Source organism: Paramisgurnus dabryanus, chromosome 24 (genome assembly GCF_030506205.2).
Source record: "Paramisgurnus dabryanus chromosome 24, PD_genome_1.1, whole genome shotgun sequence".
Lineage (NCBI taxonomy): Eukaryota > Metazoa > Chordata > Actinopteri > Cypriniformes > Cobitidae > Paramisgurnus > Paramisgurnus dabryanus.
In genome coordinates, this window is record NC_133360.1 from 12,996,742 (window position 1) to 13,014,311 (window position 17,570).

A 17,570-nucleotide genomic window follows, 5' to 3' on the forward strand; every position below is an offset into this window, starting at 1 on the left:
AGGTCTAGCTGCTCTTTTTAAAGATGTCTATCAATGTAAGCAAGTGTCATTTGGGAATTACCCGTCTTTTGAATATCTAGGTATTGTGTTGAAAGGTACCCCACGCATTCTACTGATCATTATTTACAGGCCCCCAAAATACTCTCCAGCATTTGTTGAGGACTTTACAGAACTGTTATCAACGATTTCCTCAGAGTTTGACTGTTTTGCTATTGCTGGAGATTTTAACATTCACATAGATAAGCCAGAAAGCAGTATGGCAAAAGATGTCACAGCTGTTTTAAATACTTTTGATCTGATTCAACATGTACATGGACCCACACACAATCGTGGACACACTCTTGATTTAATTATCAGTAAGGGTGTAAACATTTCATCAATTGTTATTAAGGATGTAGCACTGTCTGATCATTTCTGTATTTTTTTTTATATATTAATCTCCCCTACTATTGAAACTAAATCTGTGTCTGTCAAAAAGAGATGCTTAAATGAGAACACCAGTGTGCTATTTATGAAGGCTATATCTTTAACACCAAGTATATATGCAGACTCTGTTGATTTTCTCCTTGAGTCCTTTAATTCGAAAGTTAAGAGTGCAATCGATGATTTTGCTCCTGTAAAAGTCAGGAAGAAGAATGGCAGGCAAAAATCACCTTGGAGAAATTCAACAGCGGTCCAGAATATGAAGAGACAATGCAGAAAAGCTGAGCGCATGTGGCAGAAGACAAAACTTGTAGTCCATTATAATATCTATAAAGACAGCCTTCGTGCTTTCAGTGTAGAACTAGGCAAGGCTAGACAGGCTTTCTTTTCAAATATTATAAACGACAACATAAGTAACACACGCACTCTTTTTGCTACTATAGAGAGACTAACAACCCCCCCAAGTCACATTCCAAGTGAAATGCTCTCAGACAGCAAATGTAGTGAGTTTGCTAACTTCTTCTCTGAGAAAATCAATAATATCAGAAAGGTGATCAGCACATCCTTGAGCTGCGCCGGGGTCAGACAAGTCAGACCACAACATCAGAAAGTAGTTACTATGTCTGATTTCGAAGCAATTGATGATAACATTTTGGAAGAAACAGTACAGCATCTTAAGACATCAACCTGTGCCCTTGACACACTCCCAACATCTTTTTTCAAAATTGTCTTTAACTGTTTAGAAGCAGATCTCCTAAAAGTGGTAAATTCATCACTTATCTCCGGGACTTTTCCAAAGTCCCTTAAAACTGCAGTTGTTAAGCCCCTCCTGAAAAAGAGCAACCTAGATAACACTGTATTGAGCAACTACAGACCAATCTCAAATCTTCCTTTCATAGGCAAGATCATTGAAAAAGTTGTTTTCAATCAGCTGAACAAATTCTTAATTTCTAATGGTGACTTTGACATTTTTCAATCTGGTTTCAGACCACACCACAGTACAGAGACAGCGCTCATAAAGATAATAAATGATATTCGCCTCAATACAGACACAGGCAAACTATCAGTGCTGGTGCTACTCGACCTCAGTGCTTCTTTTGACACTGTCGATCACAACATACTTCTTGACCGGCTGGAAAACTGGGTCGGGCTTTCTGGGGTGGTCCTGAAATGGTTCAAGTCATACTTAGAAGGGAAAGGTTATTATGTATGTACAGGTGGCCATAAATCTGAGTGGACATCCATGACATGTGGAGTCCCGCAAGGCTCAATTATTGCGCCACTCCTGTTCATCCTGTATATGCTCCCACTAAGCCAAATAATGAGAGAGAACCAAATTGCCTACCACAGTTATGCAGACGACACTCAGATCTACTTAGCTCTATCCCCTAACGACTATAGCCCCATTGACTCCCTGTGCAAATGCATTGATGAAGTTAACAGTTGGATGTGCCAAAACTTTCTTCAGTTAAACAAAGAGAAAACTGAAGTCATTGCGTTTGGAAACAAAGATGAAGTTCTCAAAGTGAATGCATACCTTGACACTAGGGGTCAAACAACTAAAAATCAAGCAAGGAATCTTGGTGTGATTCTGGAATCTGACCTTAGTTTCAGTAGTCATGTCAAAGCAATAACTAAATCAGCATATTATCATCTCAAAAATATCTCAAGAATTAGATGCTTCGTTTCCAGACAAGACTTAGAGAAACTTGTGCATGCTTTCATCACCAGCAGGGTGGATTATTGTAATGGCCTCCTCACTGGCCTTCCCAAAAAGACCATTAGACAGCTCCAGCTCATTCAGAACGCTGCTGCCAGGATTCTGAGCAGAACCAGAAAATATGAACATATCACACCAGTCCTCAGGTCTCTACACTGGCTACCAGTTACATTTAGGATTGATTTTAAAGTATTATTAATGGTATATAAATCACTCAGTGGACTAGGACCTCAATACATTGCTGATATGCTCATTGAATATAAACCCAACAGATCACTCAGTTCCCTTTCAGTCGGTCACTACGACGTCACGTCGTGACCGACGAATTGGGAACTCGCTTAGAGAGACCAATCTGCTTCGTATACTACTAAAACGCCAATGAACTTGGCATTGAGATATTTGCATAATGCTGGCGCCGCCCCGCCAGGTGCGTATATAAGCAGCAGGTGCAAATAGGGAAATTAGCTTTTTCGCTTCGAAAGCCGGCTTTATCTGCTACTGAGAAGCTACTTTACTCTGTTGGGATTTGATTGCTGAAGTTGGTTGAACTAGCAGTATCACAGCGGACGCTTCGCTTATTCCACGGCTCTACATCTGTTTATTGTTTTGAGTTTAGTGTGTGCGTTGCCTTCCTGTGCGCTCATCAACTAAGCATCTGAGTGAATTTCCCTAAAAGAGTGATACGAGAGAGCTTTGTGCCTTGTTAAAGGCAGCCACTCTCTCGTATATGCGGGGATCAGCGTCCTTTTCAGGATAGCTTTTCGCCCGTGCGATCTTGGATGCGAGAAGTATAAGGGTTCCAGTGACGGTCACGAGCGCTGTCTTCGTGCTCAGGCATCAAGCACTCCGGGGCTGCGTTCGTGGAGAGTTTCTGTTCTCTCTGTGAGAGCATAACCCTCTTGGATTGCGGAGACGACTGTCGTTTCTACGGGAACGCTGTCCGCGCCTTTGCAGTGCTGACGCCGCCATGGTGCGGCTGTCAAGCGCTCGCAGGGCGCCCTTCGCGTCACTACGCTGAGTAGGACGGAGGATGCGTCCTCCACCTACCGGCCTTCTCATCCTCAGCCGGTTGAGGCTCCGGTGGAGACTGCAGAGTCGTGTTCTACGATGTCTGCCGAATCCATTGGACCTCCTTCTGGTCCCGTCACTTCTGCAGCATCAGAGGGGTGTCCATTTTTCCTCCGAGGCGGAGTCGTTCCGGAGATGGCGGCCGTGCCCGCGAGCGGCGGAGACGGTAGAGTTGGAAAGGTTAACCCCTCTCCGCCCGAACCGTCCCGCCCACATGATTGGTACTTCGGAGCTGCTCGGGCCTCTCGGTCCTCTCCTCCTGTGCCTTTCTTTCCCGACGGCACGAAGAGCTGACGTGATTTGCGGCCGTCCGGCCGTTCAGCTTCACCCCTCACCTCCCTCACCAACGGAGCCGCTAAGGGCGGGGACCCCTTCAGTGGAGCGGGATGCGTTCCTGGAGGGACCACCCAACCCTTCCCTCCCGTGTTTGTAGACAGCCGTCCGGTTACGGACGCTGCCCATCAGGCATGCCGGAGAGGCGGCTTCGGCCCTGCACGCAATAACGTTGCTGCAGGCTCACAAGGATTTACGAGGGAGCCCGCGACCTTCAGTCGTGCGATGTCCACCACAGTGGTTCAAGATCGCCACCTTTGGCTGTGTCTGGCTGACATGACGGACGCAGACGAGAACAACTTGAATGCTCCTGTCTCACAGACCGGCCTCTTCGGCGAGCCAGGGGAGTCGTACAGCTCCGCTGCGCAGACTGAGGCGATCTCCTAGGTCATGCCCCGGCGGAAGAGAGCTGCCCTTGGTCCACCACGCCGGCTCCTCAGTCTGCCTCTCGCCGTCGGCGTCCTGCGGCGACCACCTCCGTTCCCCTCCTCGGACCCCATCTCGGCAGCGCAGGGGAACCGGTCGTCAGCAGCTCGCCCCGCCCGCTTAGCCGCTTCCCGTGAAAGTCGGGAGTTTAAGTGGCCAGTGAAGGGCGACCCGGATTGGCAGAGGATCACTCTTCAGGAGATGGAGCTCCTTCCCCCGATAGAGGGTCGGGTGGAAAATCCTTGGTTTGCATATGTTCCACCGGCTGTTCGGCCGGTACCCACTTAACCACACATAAGAGTGCATTCCTCTTCCCTCTCTAGGTCTCCGGAGGATCGAGAGAGCCGTGAGCGGGTACACACCAGCTCCCCTACCTCTCCTCTATCGCCAGCGGGTGACCTGAGGAGTCCGAGCTCTCCGCTGAGGAGACCGGACCACCAGCACCCTCATCGGAGTCTGCGCTCTCCGTAGAGGAGACCAGACGACCGTTACCCTCAGCGGGCTCAGGTCAGTGTCACACACACATACTGTAGATGTTTATGCTGTCACAGCAGACGCACCGGCAGTCCCACCTGTCTCGCTTCGCTGCCCCACCGCGGGTACTTCGGTAGTGTCGTTATTTCTCCTCGTACGGTGCCTGGGTGCTTGGCTTCAGTTCCCAGCCCGTTTCGTTGGGTTTTACGCACGATCCGCCTCGGTTACGAATCCGGCACACCCCAAAATTCGGGCTTTCGTTTCACTGTAGTGAAAGCGTCCGATGCACATGTACTGCGTGCAAAGATCGATATCCTGTTGGCGAAGGATGTTCGAGCCGGTCCCTCTTACCGAGATGATGATGATAGGGTTTTTCCAGCCTTTATCTCATAGTACCCAAAATACGCGGCGGGTTACGATCGATTTGATTTACGCACCGGCTCTACGAAGGTGTTCTTTTTGGATGATAACGCCGAGGCTCGTATTTCAATATTCAGATCGGTTTGCAGCCTTAGACCTGTAGACATGTACTTTATGTGTCCATCTCCCCTCGCTTTAGACCGTTTTTCGCTCTGCGTCGTGGGGTGGGCATATTAATACTAAGTACACCATTCGAGCTGTCTCTCTCTCTCCGTGTCTCCATGTGCTAGTCACGGCATTAAAATGTCAGAGAGAGAGCGTTGTTCGCATTCTGCTTTTTTCTACGTCGACTTATAATAGCCCGTTTTTTGGCAGACGTGCGCGAACACAGAGAGTTAATGCTTCGGCATCTCGCTCGTTTAAGTCTTCAGGTCGACTGGGAAAGAGCAACTTTGCCCCGTGCAGAGGATCCTTTTTCTCAGTATGGAAATAAGACTCGGTCGACTAATTGGCGTGTTTAACAAGAGCGCGCAACCAGTCAGTTCTGACTTGCCTCGGTTTAATTCGAGGGAAGTACGCGGTCCCTCTGAAACAATTTCAGAAGCTCCTGGACATATGACAGCATGCTGCGGCTGTGACGCCGCCCGAGCTGCTTCATATGAGACCGCTTCAGCATTGGCTTACGATCGAGTCTCGAGGAGAGCGTGGCACACCGACATACACCGTGTAAACATTGCACCTGCGTGTCATTTAAATTTTTCCCCGTGGTAGACCCGGCATTTCCGATAGAAGATATGCCCCTGAGGGGTCTCCTGGCATTCTGTATATTGCAATGCCCTCAGCACGGGATGATCAGCCACGTATGACGGGCTTGCAGTCTCAGGGGTGTGCTTAGCACCCCAACTGCCGCGAGCGGTGCGCTGTATATCTGGGACTTGTACGCTCCGCTATGGAGATGCGAGGGAAGGATGTATTAGCCGACACCAATAACATTGCGACTGTTGCGTTATTTACCGTTAAGGCGGTTTTGCGCTCTCGTCACCTGTCGCATCTCGCTCGTCATCTCCTCCTTTGGAGTCAGAAGCATCTGAGGTCCCTTCGTGCCATTTACATCCCGGGTTCGCTCAATACAGCGGCAGACGCACTTCCCGAGCTGCGCCCCCGGCGAATGGCGACTCCACCTCCAGACGGTCCAGCTATTTGGAAGAAGTTCGGTTGTGCGTAGATAGATCTGTTTGCGTCGCCGGACGATACCCACTGTCGCCTATTTTATTCACTAACCGAGGGCAGCCTCGGCGTGGATGCGTTGGCACACAGCTGGCCGCGGGGGGTGCGTAAATACGCATTCCTTCCAGTGAGCTTTATTGCGCAGACACTGTGCAAAGTCAGGCAGGACGAGGAGAGCCTTTTATTAGTCGCCCCGTACTGGGCTACCAGGAATTGGTTTTCAGAGTTAATGCTCCTCGCGACAGCCCCTCCCTGACGATTTCCCCTGAGGAAAAACTTCTTTCTCAAGGAAGGGGCACATTATGGCACCCGCGCCCCGACCTGTGGGATTTCCATGTATGGTCGTTGAGCGCGCGCAAGGTTTAGGTGATTTATCGCAAGCGGTATCTAACACCATCGACGCGGTTCGAGCACCGTCCACAAGACGGGCTTACGCGTTTAAAGAAACCTTTTTCGTCACCCGGTGCTCTTCGCAACGCGAGGACCCCAGAGAATGCCCATTAACATTGTGCTTTTATATCTTTAACATAGGTTAGATGGTAGGCTGTCCCTCTGCCATTAAAGTTGATATCGCCGCTATTTCTGCTCATCACTCTCTTATCAACGGCAGATCAGTTGGCCGGCATGATTTAATTATTTCATTTTAAGAGGCGCTCGCAGGCTAAACCCCTCGCGCCCTCCCTCTTTCCTCCTGAGACCTGTCCATGGTGCTGAAGCCTTCAGGTCTCCCTTTTGAGCCTTTGCAGTCTACGAGTCTGATGTTTTTATCAATGAAAACTCTGACCCTGATAGCATTGGCCTCCATGAAGAGAGTAGGGGATTTACATGCATTCTCTGTTGACGATTCGTGCTTTTAGTTTGGTCCTGCTGTCTCACTGAGACCCAGACCAGGCTACGTGCCCAAAGTTCCCACCACTCCCTTCAGAGATAAGGTGGTGAGCTTGCAAGCGCTGCCCCCGGAGGACGCAGACCCAACCATGGCTTTGTTGTGCCCCGTACGCGCACTGCGACTCTACGTGGATCGCACGCAAAGCCTCAGGACCTCAGACCAGCTCTTTGTTTGTTATGGTGGCCAGCAGAAAGGGAAAGCTGTCACTAAGCAGAGGATGTCTCATTGGATAGTTGATACTATCACCCTGGCTTATAATCTTCAGGGTATTCCTTGCCCCTTTAATTTGAGAGCGCACTCCACACGGAGTGTTGCCTCATCTTGGGCTCTAGCTCGTGGTTCCTCGCTAACAGACATCTGTAGAGCTGCTGGTTGGGCGACACCTAATACGTTCACTAGATTTTACAGTGTTCGTATCGAGCCTGTATCCTCTCGTGTTCTTTCCTCATCAGGGGGGGCACGGAGAGCAGTCTCGCACGTCGGCTTGCAGCCTCCAACTGATGCTTCATAACTGTGTCAGTATGGAAGGCCTTCAGAACAAAAATGCGTAATGGTTTGAATTGTTCTTCCTCCGCTGCCTTGGCAGCCTTTGTTGCGGAGCATTGGCTGTCAGCCTTTCACTAGCTGTATCCTCGCGAACCTACGTGTCTGGCTCGGGCTCCACATTGTGTCCCACCGGGTTCCTTTGTGTGTATTTTTCCGTGGGGTTAATCCTACCAGCCCACGTTTCCCTTAGCAGAGCACTGCTTTGCTTACACAGCCACGGCTGTCTTTATTCCTCAACTACGGTTGACTTTCGCCCACCATTAGCCCTTAAGAGGGGCGGTGGCTTCCGCAGCGTTCCTATCCCGCTCAGGTAGGGCGCTTCCCAGTCGCTGGCACTACTGTGGGGTTATGGAACATCTAGTGCCCGGCCTTCTGCCTTAAAACCTATCTCCTCCTCCTTAAGTGGAACCGGAGGGCTTTACGCAGACACTGGAAGAGGTCAGCCCCTAGTGGCGTTTTGGTAGGGATTCCCAATTCGTCGGTCACAAGTGACCGACTGAAAGGGAACGTCTCGGTTACGGATGTAACCCTCGTTCCCTGAAGGAGGGAACGGAGACGTCACGTCCCGTCGCCACAGGTGCTGCCACCTGCTGTTTATCGGCCAGTCTCATTTTCCCGGCTTTCTCAGCGAAAAGAAGCTAATTTCCCTATTTGCACCTGCTGCTTATATACGCACCTGGCGGGGCGGCGCCAGCATTATGCAAATATCTCAATGCCAAGTTCATTGGCGTTTTAGTAGTATACGAAGCAGATTGGTCTCTCTAAGCGAGTTCCCAATTCGTCGGTCACGATGTGACGTCTCCGTTCCCTCCTTCAGGGAACGAGGGTTACATCCGTAACCGAGACGATCATTAGGATCACATCAGCTAGAAATACCAAGGGTTCACTCAAAGCAAGGAGAGTCAGCTTTTAGCTATTATGCCAGTCGCAGCTGGAACCAGCTTACAGAGGAGATCAGATGTGCTCCAACAGTAGCCACATTCAAATCCAGACTCAAAACACATCTGTTTAGCTATGCATTTACTGAATGAGCACTATGCTGCGTCCGAACTGATTGCACTATATTATATATGCACTATTTTAATTCTTTTTATTTCTCTTGTTTTTATCCTTATTTTTAACTGTTTTATACTTTTATTCCTGTTTTATTCTTTTTCACACATTTAAACAGTTTTTATTAAAATCACATTTATTTTCTTTTAATTGATATTTTAAATTCATGTATCTTTAATTTTTGTTTTCTCATTTCTATGTAAAGCACTTTGAATGACCTCTGTGTATGAAATGTGCTATACAAATAAACTTGCCTTGCCTTGCCTTGCCATTACCTCACTTCCTAATATAAGACTTACTATCTTTTTCTTTTCCATTTTTCTTGATCTCTATCTATAAACTCTTATATAAAAAAACTAGCCAATGACTATATATACTGTGTTAAACTTGATAAAAAATTTTCCAGTGCACTTATGTATTGCTGTTCTTGTGTTTAATGCTTCTATTGTTTACCTCATTTGTAAGTCGCTTTGGACAAAAGCATCTGCTAAATGAATAAATGACTAAATGTAATGTAAATGCTATGAAACAGAGCTGTTTACATAACAAAAGTTTTGCTTCCACCTCCATAGCAGCATGTTCAACATTTCAGACTGAATAAATAAAAAGGTTTTTTATTTTACAGAAGATGCGATTAAAATAGTCATGAATTTTTTTCCTCCATAAAAAAAGAAATTAAGTAAAAAACAAGCACAACATTTTTATTTTTATGGTTGTCCAACATTATGAACTTTCAAGGCAAATGACGCAAGTGGCAAATATCATCAGATCTTAACTTATTTCAGTTTTATTTAATATTCTTACAGTTAATGTTAATGGTAAGGTGTCCATTCCACACAGCCGCCCATACATGGTCTACATTCATGACAAATAAACACATTTAGCATGTGGTGGATTTTTGACAATGAAAAAATTTCGTGATGACGGCTGCCCACTGCAAAACAAAGTGAGTAAAATAATATACTGTCAGTGACATCAAAACACAACCTTTGCTTTTTATACTTCACTATAACGAACTATAGTTGCAAAATTGAGAACTAAAATTTTTCTATTAGGTGAAAAAGGTCATTGAAAATGTGGTATTGATCAAATTAAAGGCGGAGTGCACAATGTTTGAAAAGCGCTTTGGAAAAGGGAGTCGGGCCGATTACCAAAACACACTTGTAACCAATCAGCAGTAAGGGGCGTGTCTACTAACCGACATCCTTGCCTGGGTTGCGTAAGTGTGGCGCAGGTCTATCAAAAGAAGGTCCACATTCTATTGGGGCAGGGGCGTGTTTAGGTGATTTCAAATATCAACATTGGCTTTCAAACATTGTGCACTCCGCCTTTAACTTTATAACCAATGCATTTTTACATCTAACAAACATTTAATGACTTTTATTAAACTAACATACAGTGCGCTAATGAAATATAATGTATACATATGGACGATGCAACCAAAGTATTGTCACTTTAACATGTAAATCTTTACTGTAGGGTTGAAATAGTGGCAATCGTTTAACATTTAGTTTATTTTGTTTGCTTTAGTCACCTCAGGGTGTATTTGGGTGTTGATGACACAAATGATTTACCTGAGGGTTTAGAGGTCCATGTCTTTCCACATAAAGGTTTTGCGAACAAGCCAGGTGATGACATCATGCTACTAAAGGTTTGTCTTTTTTCTACAGAATTTATTTTAGCAGCAACTAATACATTCTAATATGAATTTTTTATGTGTAATTTCTTTTATTTTTTTCAACAATGTATAAGGCATCTACTCAAGCTTCTTTACACTTATTTGTGGAAATGTCTAACAGGGCATCATGTCTTGCTACAAAACGAATATATATCTTACAATGTATACTAACGTTTCTCACTACCTTCCATGGATTCATAATATTACGAATGCAACTCTTTAAAGCATCACAAACCATGAAAGGCAAAGTGGAATAAACTCAACATGTTTAATATTAAAGCATGTCTGATTTATGAAAGCTCTTCATTTGCATTTGAATGTAGTTGAATCTAGCTGAAATACAAATGTTCACAGCAGGCCAACACTGTCACCTTCTGGTGAAAGTTTATACCAGTGTTTAAATAACTAGAGATAAACAGCTGAAACTATCAATATTATCCAACCAATGATAAACTAATTTAATAACTGATGCGGCAGTAAAGTATTGACACTAAATGTTATAAAACAATAATATTAGCTCCAGAGTTTATCCAAGAGTTTTTGAAACTACAACCTTTTCAGTAACACAACCCAACTTTAATCTAGAGATCCTGTTGAATCTTTCGTGAAGTATCCTTGAATTCTTTTGAGAGTTTTCATCTCATGAAACTTCTGAAAAAAGATTTTGTGGTTGGTTTTTTGCACCAATTGACCAAACATTAAAAATAAATGTTTAATCCCTTAAATTAATGCAAGTAAAGCATGCACAGCTGAAGGAGAAAGTAGTCAGCACTGCTAATCCACATACATCAAGACAATGAAATTTTACAACCTGAGTTTATCTTAATATTTTCAACATGCAAGTTTTCCCACACAGAGGAGACACTTTTTGCATCTACGCATATAAACAGGCTGATGTGCAATTGGTCAACAATTTTATAATACTGAGAAACTGCAAGAACTAGCCATAAAAGTAAAATGAACATAATTTAATTGATTTAATGCTTTCATACACAGCTTACCATCACAAACAGCATCAGTGTAAGTTCACTGTGAACATCAAAACCTGATCTCAATCAAACAGAGCTCTTTTAGGATAGATTAGTGAAAGCTGATGATCAACATTTCCTTTTAAATGCAGTTAGATATTAAATAAACTGATCTGAAATCAGGAAGTTGGCCTGTTGAACAAACCAACGATGAAAGGTGGCGCTGAAAAGCTCCATGATAAAAACCTTTAAAGGTTTGGACTGGCAGAAACTGATTGCAAAGGGATTTCCTTCACTCTCACACAAAACTCAACAAGAAGTTTATAAACATACAGTCATCTCGGTTACGTATGTAACCACTCATCCCTGATGGAGGGAATGAGACGTTGTGTCGATGACGACAGTATGGGGTGTGCTCTTGAGAGCCAAACTAGTCTGTCTTGTGTGTAAAATGGCAATGATATTGCAATGAAATTTCGTATTTGCATACAAGTCTCCGCCCACACTTACTTGTTTAAAACGAGATGCGCCCATTCATTCGCTTGTGTCTGAGGATCTCGATAAGGCTCAGCGGAATGAGCAGTGTTGTGGCACGGAGGGAACCATGGTTACATACGTAACCGAGATGTTAACTTTCTGTCGTTTACTCTATGTTGTGTCGATGAAAACAGTATGTATGTGAAACGCCACAATTCTGTCTCATGTCTTGACCTCAAAAAGCAATCATATGCAGGTGCAAAGTGCCATAATGTTGCTAAGTGAAATCAAAACCTTCCAGTAAAGTGTAAGGGGGTCCTCATCCCAGGAGAAGGAACAGACCCCTCACCAGTAACACCAGCGGGCGTTTTTAAAGCAGATAATTTCGACTTAGCTGCAGGGTACAGGCCTGTGAATGTGCCAAAGATATGGTATAGAAAAAGGGGCACTACGGAGACCATACCTCACCCAGTAGGGGAGCCTGTATGGAATAGACTATGGCCTCACTTGTTGGAAAGAATCACATGTCAAAAAAAAGTGGAGGAGGCACTTGAAGCAGGTATACTGCTTGGGAACACTATCTATGTGAGATAGTGGAGACGAAATAGCTGGACATGAATCCCAGTACTGGCATCATTCAGACAGAAGGACCTGTCTCAGGGAAATTGGCCAAGGAGGGGCAGTCAGTAGTAGTGATTGCTCCTGAGCAATGAGGCTCACAGCACGAAAGGCTTACTTCCTCAGATGATGTGGCCATGGGTTAGCTAAGGTGTCCATGTCGAGGGAACCCTCAGTCAACACAAACCAAAGCGGGCAGTGAGCATTGTCCGTTGAAGCCAACAGGTCTACCTGGGCTTCGCCGAACATCTGCCAAATACTCAGGACCAGGGTGAAGTCTCCACTCTTGCGGGACATGACCTGTCGTGAGAGTGTGTCAGCTGCACGATTAAGGTCGCCCACTGCCAGTCTTCAACTTACAAGCATGAGACATGTATACTGGCAAAACACCTTTGAGTCTGAATACCACATTCACCAACTATATAGTTCTGAATAAAAAAAAATCTTCTTCATCTGCCACATCCAAGATCACAGAGACGAAAAGTCATCCTAAAAGGACGTTTCACTCTGTGTGGAAATTTGCTCTGTAAGACACTGACTAAATAACTGCTGAAGCACCCAGGGGATGGTGTTTTGCAAGATGAATCCGCTGCCACGCCGTATCGCCAACAGTATGATTTCTTTCATAAATGGGCGCATCTCGTCTCCTTTTATACACGTAAGTGTGGGCGGAGACTGGTATGCAAATACCATTCACGTAATTTCATTGGCGTTTTAAACACAAGTCAGACAAGATTGTCTCTCAAGAGCACACTCCACACACACACAAACGGAACTTACAGATTTTTTCCCAAGCATTTATTCAGTTATTTATACCAGAGCGGTGTTCTGTGTCTTGTAGATGTCAATTAAAATTTAACCTAAAAAAAAAATGATTGATTTAATACCACCAGCAAATACACATCTTACCATCACTGCCATGAAACAGAGCTGTTTACATCACAAAAGTTTTGCTTTCACCTCCAAACTAGCAACATGTTCAGCATTTCAGACTGAAAAATAAAAAGGTTTTTATTATACAGAAGATGCAAGAAAAACGTCAGATAAAGAAATTAAGTAAAAAATTATCACCATTTTATGGATCTCTTTTATAAATAACACAAGTGGCACCAGGGACGTGCACAGGGGGGTTGCTCAGGTTGCCCGGGCAACTGCCCATATGCCCTTCTCGACTCAAGTTGCCCTTCCGAGGTGGAAAAAATAAATTTTACTTTTTCTTCGTTTACACTATGCAGCGTTCCTTCGTTACTGTATTTTAATTAATTACGAAATTTGTATTTTATTTTTAAATTGCTATCCTGTGTTCCTGGCGCATTCGCGAATTAATGACTCGTTTGAGTCGATTCCTTACAAAGTGTTGCAAATAAATGAGTCTTTTGAGTCGATTCTTTACAAAGCGAATGGGCCAAACGTTTTAAATTGATTCGCGAATCAGTTTGAATGAATTGTTCAGATCGCTACAAAAACGGAATCGTTTTACCCGTAACCTATGTAGAAACACGCAGAATATAACCAGTGTTGGGTGACGTGGAAATGAATTTACCAATCTTTAACTAAAAGCAAAACTTCACACATGTACCCGCCATTACATACACGCGACCTGTTCGTCGTCTCGTCAGACACAGTTAAACGCGTGCAACCTTCAGAAGCATTGTAGCACAGATTGAAGAAAATACATCGATGATTGACGTCTGATGATTGTCTGTACTGTATATGATGTAAGTGATTCTCACAAAACACACGTGACATGACAACGTAAGAAAACATGAGTTTTGTCTAAAATCATTTTTATGTAAGTGTAAACTGTCAATGTCCTCAGACCATCTAAGGAGATTCTAACTTTATACATATGCAAAACTGTTGTCAGTTTACTTGTCTGATATTTCAGCTATAAGCTACATCATCATTGAGACTAGAGTTAATTTGTTAATTTGAAATGCTTGTCTATTCTGTGTTTGTATTTTTTTTCTGTACTGTTTGTGTATGTTGCAGTTTTACACATACTGTAGAAGTGCCCTTCATAAGTATTCTTCTGTTTGTTGTTGTGTAGTCAAGAAATGTCTAAACATTAAAAGATGAACATGAGACAAAAGTACAGAATCTGTCACATTATTTTTTTTAATGGTCACTGAGCTGTGTCCTGATTGTTTACACATGAAAAGCATAAAATGTGTAGGATCAGTTTGATTCACTTATGTGCATTTGTGTACAACACACATCACAAGTCAGCATTTAATGCTGTTGTTCTTTGTTGTTAAAGCATACGTATGTGTTGAAACATAAACAAAGGTTAATAAAATGTGACATTCTAAACTTCTGACATACTGATACTTATCTTACCAATTTTTGGTCTCCACAGCAAACAGAAAAATCTTGTCTTTACAGTTCTGATACTTATGGAGGGCACTGTATTGTGTGTGTGTGTGTTTGTTTGTTTGCGTGTGTGTGTTTGTGTGCGTGTGTGTGTGTGTGTTTGCGTTTTTTCATGAGTAACTAGTAACTCGCTATTTACTATTTTCATTGCATACTTTTTACTTCTACTTGAGTAATTATTTATTTAGTTACTTGTACTTTTACTTGAGTAAAGTTTTTGGCTACTCTTTCCACCTCTGTTAAAATCTTCATGAATCTAGGCTGAGTTTGCCACAGTTAAGCCTAAATAATCAGACAGATAGCAGCTAGCTATCATAGCTTGCAGACAAGCAACCTAGGCTACAATTTTTTTGGTAGGCATTAGGCAAACATGTTTGCTGATTTTAATAAAGACCCTGTTATTCTCAGTCCTTCATATAGGCCGTGATTTAAAAAAAAAAAAAATTGGGGGGGGGTGCCCTTTATTTAGGTCAGAGCAACTGCCCCTAAAAATTCCTGTGCACGTCCCTGAGTGGCACATCTCATCAGATCTTGACTTATCTTATTTCAGTATCATTCATTTTACTCCATGCAGTTACATAAGAACAGAAAAAACTCTTAAATTCAATCAGTTAATAAAGATCTGTGAGATTACACATTTCTGGCAGATATGTTTGGATCAGATTAGGGTTGGCCAGTGATCTTCCAGGAGACAGATTGGATATCGCTGACATAAACATGCATGTTTAGTCTTATCACCAAAAGTGTGGTTACTTCATGATAAATCAGCAAACGCTGATGATCAGCACTTTTCAATGTTAAATTAAATAAACTGATCTGAATTCAGTGCATGGTTTAATTTCTAGCTTCATCTTCCTGGTCTGAGTCCCTTGACTCTGTATTTAAAGCAGAAGATGACTTCACTGTGCTTCACACATCGCTGTACTGAACAGTGACTACAATGAGCATCTTTTGGTTTATAACTACACTGCTACTGCTGCACTCCTGCACCCCAGGTAATGACTTCATATCAGACTACACTAATAACAGCAGACATTTAAATAGTTAAAAAAGTTCTTAGGAGGAAATTACAGTGAATCTGTTTTTCGCCATGCAAACAGGATCACATTTAATATTATTTACATGCATTCACATTCTCTCTTTAGGGGTTGGCATGGATCATGATATCGTTGGCGGTAAGGTGTCCATTCCACACAGTCGTCCATACATGGTCTACATTCGTGACAAACAAACACATGAAACATGTGGTGGATTTTTGATAAGAGAAGATTTTGTGATGACGGCTGCACACTGCAAAAAAGAGTGAGTAAAATAATATACTATCAGTGACATCAAAACACAAACTTTGCTTCTTATACTTCACTATAACAAATTATAAAAGCTTAGTTGCTAAATTGAAAAATAATATTTTTCTATTAAGTGAACCAGGTTATTGAAAATGTGGTATTGATCAAATTAACTTTATAACCGATGCATTTGGACATCTAACAAACATTTAATGACTATTTTTAAACTAACATACACTCGTATGCTAATAAAATGAATGTATATTTGTACATATGCACACAACCAAAGTATTGTCAAATTATTGTGTAGGGTTGAAATATTGGCAGTCTTTTAATATTTAGTTTATTTTGTTTGCTTTAGTCATCTCATGGTGTATTTGGGTGTTGATGACACAAATCATTTACCTGAGGGTATAGAGGTCGATGCCTTTCCACATAAAGGTTTTGTGAACAAGCCAGGTGATGACATCATGCTACTAAAGGTTTGTCTTCTTTGTACAGAATTTATTTTAGCAACAACTAATCACTTTAAATAAGCATTTTTTATGTTTTGATGATGCATCTACTCAAGCTTCTTTACATGTCTTCCCATTGAGCTTAAAACCCCAGCGACTCTGAACAAGACGGTGAATATCATTGACCTGCCAAAAACTAATAGAGAGAAAATCTCAAGTAACTGCATGGTCATGGGTTGGGGCTGGGAGAAATACAATGAGGAGTCTCTATCAAGAGTCCTGAGAGAAGTGAACTTGACTCTACTAGACTCGGAAAATTGTGCCATACCTCACACTATATGCACTCAAGAAAAAGCCGGGCCAGCACAGGTATTTATTTTTCAGCTTTGACTTATTCTGTTAAATGGAAAAATTTAATGCTTATGTTGTTATTGTATTTTAATTTATGTCTAACTCATCCACAATTTCATCCATAGGGAGACTCTGGCGGTCCACTTATTTGTGGAAATGTCCCACAGGGCATTGTTTCTTATTACAAAACAAATATATACCTTACAATGTATACTAACGTTTCTCACTACCTTCTATGGATTCATAATATTATGAATGCACCTCTTTAAAGCGTCATGAACCATGGAAGGCAAAGCTGGATAAACTCAACATGTTTGATATTAAAGCATGTCTGATTTATGAAAGCTCTTCATTTGCATTTTAATGTACTAGATTGAAATAAAGGCAAATCTTTATCACTTCACGAGTCTGTTAAAATTATTTCTGCAACTACAACCTACAGTACAGTACATGATCTAGCTGTAATACAAATGTTCACAGCAGGCCACCTTCTGGTGAAAGTTTATACCCCATGTTAAAATAACTAGAGATAAACAGTATAAACGGTCAGTTTTATCCAACCAAGGACAAACTATTTTACTGATACTTTACTGATAATTAATTACTGATACTGCAGTAAAGTATTGACACTAAAAGTTATAAAACAATAATATTAGCTCCAGTTTATCCAAGAGTTTCTATAACTACAACTCTTTAAGTAACACAACCCAACTTTAATCTAGAGATCCTCTTAAATCTTTAGTGAAGTGTTCTTAAATTCTTTTGAGAGTTTTCATCTCATTTTGTGGTTGGTTTTTTGCACCAATCAAAACAAAGGAACAGTTTGTAAGAAATGTATATCAATT

At 42.7% G+C, this 17,570-nt stretch overlaps 1 pseudogene; it reads left to right on the forward strand.

Annotated features, from left to right (window-relative positions):
• Nucleotides 1–15,782: 15,782 nt before the first annotated feature.
• On the forward strand, nucleotides 15,783–17,128 carry LOC135728123 (granzyme G-like; annotated as a pseudogene).
• The last annotated feature ends 442 nt before the right edge of the window (nucleotides 17,129–17,570 follow it).